Source organism: Schistocerca gregaria, chromosome X, assembly GCF_023897955.1.
Source record: "Schistocerca gregaria isolate iqSchGreg1 chromosome X, iqSchGreg1.2, whole genome shotgun sequence".
NCBI lineage: Eukaryota > Metazoa > Arthropoda > Insecta > Orthoptera > Acrididae > Schistocerca > Schistocerca gregaria.
The window spans coordinates 871,086,344-871,093,385 of record NC_064931.1 but is presented as its reverse complement, the minus strand read 5'-3'; positions in this window follow the sequence as shown (position 1 = coordinate 871,093,385).

Sequence of the window (7,042 nt, the reverse complement as noted above, 5' to 3'; positions counted from 1 at the left end):
TCTTGCATTGATGCATGCCTGTATTCCTCGTGGCATACTATCCACACGTTTATCAAGGCACTGTTGGTCCAGATTGTCTCACTTCTCAACGGCGATTCGGCGTAGATCCCTCAGAGTCGTCGGTGGGTCAAGTCGTCAATAAACAGCCCTTTTCAATCTATCCCAGACATGTTCGACAGGATTCATGTCTGGAGAACATGCTGGTCACTCTAGCCGAGCGATGTCATTATCCTGATGTGCAGTATGGGGGCACTAATTGTCATCTATGAAGACGGATGCCTCACCAATATGCTGCCGATATGATTCCACTGTCCGCAGCTCGTGGTCTCGCGGTAGCGTTCTCGCTTCCCGAGCACGGGGTCCCGGGTTCGATTCCCGGCGGGGTGTTTGTGTCGTCTTCATCATCATCATCAATCATCCCCATTACGGTCGGAGGAAGGCAATGGCAAACCACCTCCACTAGGACCTTGCCTAGTATGGCGGCGCGGGTCTCCCGCATCGCTCCCCTACGCTCGGTAAACGGAGTATGGGACTCATCATCATCATCATCATGATTCCACTATCAGTCGGAGGATGGCATTCATGTGTAGTAAAGCCGTTACGGTGCCTTCCATGATCACCAGCGGTGTGCGTCGCCCCCACGTAATGCCACTGTAAAACAGCAGGGAACCTCAACCTTGCTGCACTCGCTGGACAGCGTGTCTAAAATGTTCAGCCTGACTGGGTTGCCTCCAAACACGTCTCCGACGATTGTCTAGTTGAAGGCATATGTGGCACTCATTGGTGTAGAGAACGTGATGCCAATCGTGAGCGGTCCAGTGTCGTGGTTGCAAAGATGGACCTCGCCATGGACGTCTGGAGTGAACTTGCGCATCATACAGCCTATTGCGCACAGTTTGAGTCACAACACGACGTTCCTGTGGCTACACGAAAAGCATTATTCAACATGGTGGCGTTGCTGTCAGGATTCCTCCGAGCCATAATCCATAGGTAGCGGTCATTCACTGCAGCAGTAGCCGTTGTGCGGCCTGAGCGAGGCATGTCATCTACAGTTCCTGTCTGTGTATCTTCTCCATGTCTGAAAAACATCGCTTTGTTGCACAACGACATGCCTGGACACTTCCCTTGTTGAGAGCCCTTCCTGGCACAAAGTAACAAGTATTGACAGTCTAGACATGGTTGAACTACAGGCAGCACGAGCCGTGTACTTCCTTCCTGGTGGAATGACTGGAACTGATTGGCCATCAGAGCCCCTTGTAGCGGGACTTTGAATTTCGCCGCGCTACACTCATTCCTTCAGATATAAATTATACCGTCGCAGTGGTATGAGCGCTCGACAGCAGAGAAAATTTGTAAGAAAATGAAGGTACTAAAATTGCAACTCTTTTTGTTATCTATCAGTCTTTTGTCTCTGGAGAGCGGAAGCTTATCTTACTTATTAGCTAGTCTTGGTCGGATTAAGATGAAAAACAACTTATTGATGTGCAGACGTAGTGTGGAAATTTGTATGAAATTCAGAGGATGGAACCAGCAACATAAAATACATTGCATTTAATATCAAGACGATTTTGATTTGTATAGATTAGTGGTTCCTGGACGATTGCAAGATTTCGGAGCAGCTACTACTTTTCACGCAGAAATGAAGGAGGAGATTTTTGAAGACCTGGACGCTGCACGAAGGAAAACATGTTAACATGGTAAAGGATGAACTCATATCTTCGCCATTTCCCCCTGTTAATCACATTCTGTTATTGTCTGTTCTTTTTCAAATAATTTTTGTGGTGGAAATTGGTTTGACTTTTGCTCAGAAACGCCACAAGGACCACCACAACAAGAGCTTTTCCGAATCACGAAGTCCGATAACTTTTACTGTAATACGAAGTCCAATTTGCATTTCATTCTTTCCCTTTTTCACGGCCATTAACGATTTTAAAACCCCCTTTTTATTCACCATTTCTTCCCACATTTTCAATCTCTTTCTTTTCTTATCTTCTCCTTTTCTTCTTTTTAACCACTACAATTGGCTACCGCGACAGGACGTTGTTAAATTTTCGGATGTGTCGTTTTTGAGCAAATTTGAAACTTTAATTTGTATTTTTTTTCCAACGGAGAATAACCAAAAATTTTGAAGTTTAAAGGGTAACTAAAAGACCAACTTTATTTTACCTAAGCAAATGATTATGCAACAATATTGTAAAGAATTTTTGTAACTAATTCAATCTGTTTTTCTTTGCATGGTAGATATTGATGCAAAACTGTTATTTTGAGACCTTTTGGTGATTATCTGATGAAGATGAATTAAGAAAAATCCATATTTTGACGAATACGATTTACGCTGAAGTGGTTGACCAGCCGCTGCTGTACAGTAAATTTAATGGTGAGTCACATAATTATGTTTCATTCAAACATTCAGTAGCCAACTACAGAATTCATTTTTCCCTTTCCACACATCCTGTAGTATTTTCTAGATTTTTCCAAAATTATCTATCTCTGTTGTAGTTTATGGTAATTATAGTATTGTTGCAGCATATGAAGATCGTGAATTTGATCGCCAAACAGTCATTTGTTACGAAGAATTTTGCCCGCCCTGCTGCATCTTTCTCAAACCATTGTTGCAATAGAGCAATCATTTACATTGACGAGAAAATATTTCAACCTAAATTTGAGTCAAATCTTTATTTATCAGACTTATATTATTCCCTTTTTGACTTACGATTATACATCATATTACAATGGAACGCGCTAAGTTCGAGATAGTTTCGCCAGATGAGTTAAGTGAACTAGATTCATCGTTCAACCAACAAGAAAGTCCGCGTTTCCCTCAATGGACGAGTTCACAGATCAATGCAATGCTTTTGCCTCAAACTCGCAACATTAGTGATAATACACAGATGGCGACGAAATGTGGAATGGACGCGAGACTAGACCGTCAGCGCCATTGTTAACATCAATGTCAGAACCGAATATGAGGCAAACGAGACGTTAGTCAGAAAATTGACGTATTAAACCATACTATGACCGAAAATTTTAAACGAACGACAAAACAGGTGACAGAATTATATACCACCACTCAACAGTTCAGCCAGCGATTTGAGACATTGTTCGATCGAGTCACTAAACAGGAAGAAACTTTGGTTACATTCACACATGAAACAAAAAACAATATCACCCGATGTGAGAAACAGTTAACTCAAATAGTTAATGTGCAGCAGGAAGTGAACACCCGTGTGGAAGAGTTAGCTCAGGCCCACACTTCAGCTAGCTCCACCCAAGACAAGCTGACTGAAGAAGTGGGAAATATTACCCAACAGTTCACAGTGGTAGTTCTTGAACAAATCCACCTCAAAGAAAAGATAGAAAAATTAGAAGACCGAGCAGACCTCGCGTCACTAAACATGGCCGAAAGAATCGTACATGAATGTAAATTGTGTGACGACTATCTGGACAAAAAACTTAAAACAATTGCACAGGACATACTTTCAAAAACAAAGACACATTTTAAAGACGAGACAAAACACACAGAAGACGAAGTGACAAAATTACGAGACAATGCTGTGCCGTGTTTGGTGATTGGTGCAAACGCATCGTCAGGGAACGACAGAACAGCTAAAACCATGGCTAATGACACAGGCAGAGCACCTATTGTGGAATCACCCATTTACAATCAAAATTACAATGTGCCGCTTTCTTTTCCACCAAACGAGCAATATTACGGTACAACACCTAGAGTAGCAAGTGACATAAACCACATCAGTACGTTCATGCCAACAGGCATGGCCGATGACACGTTTGTAAGGCATGGGTATTTCCAGACATTTTCCAGTGAGGACAAGCACAAAGTCAACCCTATTGTGTTTATCAGATCATTTGACGGTGTTTTTCCATGTAGTTGGTCAGAAGTTGATAAAATCAGATACGTCACCAATCTCATGACAGGACGAGCAGCTAAGTGGGGTGCCGCTATGAAACGGCGGTGCCTTACGTTTGAACAGTTCGAACAAGCCTTTCTGGATGAATTCTGGTCCGAGAATGAGCAACAGAGTCTAAGGAGATAAGTGTGCAACCCCGAGACCTATGACCCTAAAAAAGAGACATTGAGACAATACTTTGAGAGGTACCTAGACAAGACACTGTTCTGGTCCAAACCAGCCGACTTGCCAGCGATAATTGACACTTTAGAGAGCCACTTAGCCTTTCCATACCGAGACAGATTAATACGAGTACCGGAGAATGACATTAAGACTTTCTTAAACTTCGAGGCGATTCACGCCATTCAAATTTTACTCATCAGCACCCTCCCCAAAGGAACCGTAGTGACGGTGGATGGTGGAACCACCCGTCCGCGCAGCGACACAATACGATGCCTGCGCGCGAAACATACTCAAATAGAAACGTGTATGACGGTGGGAACAACCGCAAAAATTCGTGGAATAATAATAAAAATAATTATCACTCACATCAAAATGGTAACTACATGCAAAATGAAAATCACAGACAGTACAACAACAACCGCAATAGGAGACGTGTGAATAACCGGTACAACCCGGGCTACTTTGACAGGAACATGCCATATAACAGACATAATTACCACCAAAACAACAACAATCCCAACAATCACCGACAGAATATGTGGAACACACAAAATTCGCGCATGACAAATCGGAACCCTCCACGGAATCCGCCGCCGTTCCCAATACAGTTATGCACTCCCCGCCACGCAGTAGCAATAACAATTGCGGCGCGCCATCAGCTGACGCGTGGGCGCCAACCGGCCGGAATGTAAACATAGTGGAGCTGGTCAAAGAACCCAGCCAAACACAGCAGACGACGAAAAACAGTCGACGACCGAGCTAGGCGCTCATGCTTCGGTCGTGAGGGGTTGTAAGAGCGCAACGGCTGAGACGGTTTGTTTCCTCAGGTACGGTGACAAAATGACAGCACAACAGGAATTAACAAACCTATCAGGTTGATGACCTTGTTCTTTTGAGTTCACATCCCAAGTATACAAAATTAAAACAATTGAACAGAAAATGGCAGCCATTATATTCAGGTACTTTCAGAATAGCAAGCATACCTCACCAAGGTTGTTATTCCCTAGAATACCCGTTATCTCACAAGCCGAGGGGGCTGCATCCCCACAGACATTTAAACCCCTTTGTGTACAAAAACAACATAATATAATGAAAACTAATTTGAACATGAGTAAGTCGCTGTGGAAACGAGATCGTAAATATTTGTGTTGAATACATGAACATTAAGTTATACAGCCTAAGAAACAAACGTTAATTTATGGAAATTATACACTGCAGTTACACTTGTACACATAATTATGAGGAGAATGTAAACCCAGGCAAGTACACTTATCGAATGAGAGAAGATATTCATACAGGAATGAGATCTGCGCAGGTTGCATTTGTTGTTAATTGTAAATTATAAGGAGAATCAACAATTAGTTAGTTATTTCAAGGCACTCTAATGACAGGAGGTAATAGCTATTGAGATCAGTAGTGACATAGGTATGTAGCAGAATGAACGAGGATGTAAGAATGAATGATCAGTATGAGTTAATATTTAAGCTCATATAAGAAGGCAAGTTACTGTGAAGTAGTTGATGGAGACAAGAGATTATTTGAGGAAAATATTATTGGAGTTTTATGAGCATGGAAGTGCCAGATGGCCCCACGTATGTGATATATTAATGTTTGATGAGGAATATGTTTAATGTGAATAAGAGAAATATGTGAGTAAGGAATGAGTGAGAATTTTTTGGTAATATTGTGCTACATAGGGAAGTGAGAAAATATTCTACATCTTTAAGATTACATAAGAATTTCACTTTGAAAGAAAACATTTGTGATGAGTTAGAACACGTGAGTACAAGAAGTTAAATGTGAATCTATTTTCAGTGCCCTTGAAAATGAACGAATGCAAGAAAAGCAGAGTGAACATAACGATGATTACAGCTGTTGAAAGAAGTGTAATAACAATGTAACTTGGAAACACATTATCTTCAATTTATTTTAGAAGCGTAACTTAGTAACCTTTCGTTAAGTTTTGTTAAGCCACTGTGTGGAAGAAAACATTTATAGTTCGTGTTCAGACAGGAGAATGATATTTTAAGGAACTTAAGTCGAAATTTAGTTTTTACACCGCCCTCATGTGAATACATTTGTATTAAAAAAATATCAAAGTGAAATTTAGTTCCATGTTAGTCTTTATTATACTTACACACGACAGAAAACCCTGAGGAAGCAAAAGATAAGCGAGCTATTAAGGCCGTTTTACGACTCGTACAACACCTCCACTTAAGCGAACAGATGACAAAATTACATTTACCTTGAAGACAACATTTGACTTTTCAGGTAATGCAAGATAAGTGCAAAGGAGCAGTGACCACCCGTGCAGCCGACGTCGAGCAACAGACGCTGAGGAAGAGATAGTTTACTGTCAATTATAATACTATGTTCTTTATTTATGTTTTATAGAAAGAAATTATATATATATATATATATATATATATATATATATATATATATATATATATACACTCCTGGAAATGGAAAAAACAACACATTGACACCGGTGTGTGAGACCCACCATACTTGCTCCGGACACTGCGAGAGGGCTGTACAAGCAATGATCACACGCACGGCACAGCGGACACACCAGGAACCGCGATGATGGCGCTAGCTGCGCAGCTTTTGTGCACCGCCGCCGTCAGTGTCAGCCAGTTTGCAGAGGCATACGGAGCTCCATCGCAGTCTTTAACACTGGTAGCATGCCGCGGCAGCGTGGACGTGAACCGTATGTGCAGTTGACAGACTTTGAGCGAGGGCGTATAGTGGGCATGCGGGAGGCCGGGTGGACGTACCGCCGAATTGCTCAACACGTGGGGCGTGAGGTCTCCACAGTACATCGATGATGTCGCCAGTGGTCGGCGGAAGGTTCACGTGCCCGTCGACCTGGGACCGGACCGCAGCGACGCACAGATGCACGCCAAGACCGTAGGATCCTACGCAGTGCCGTAGGGGACCGCACCGCC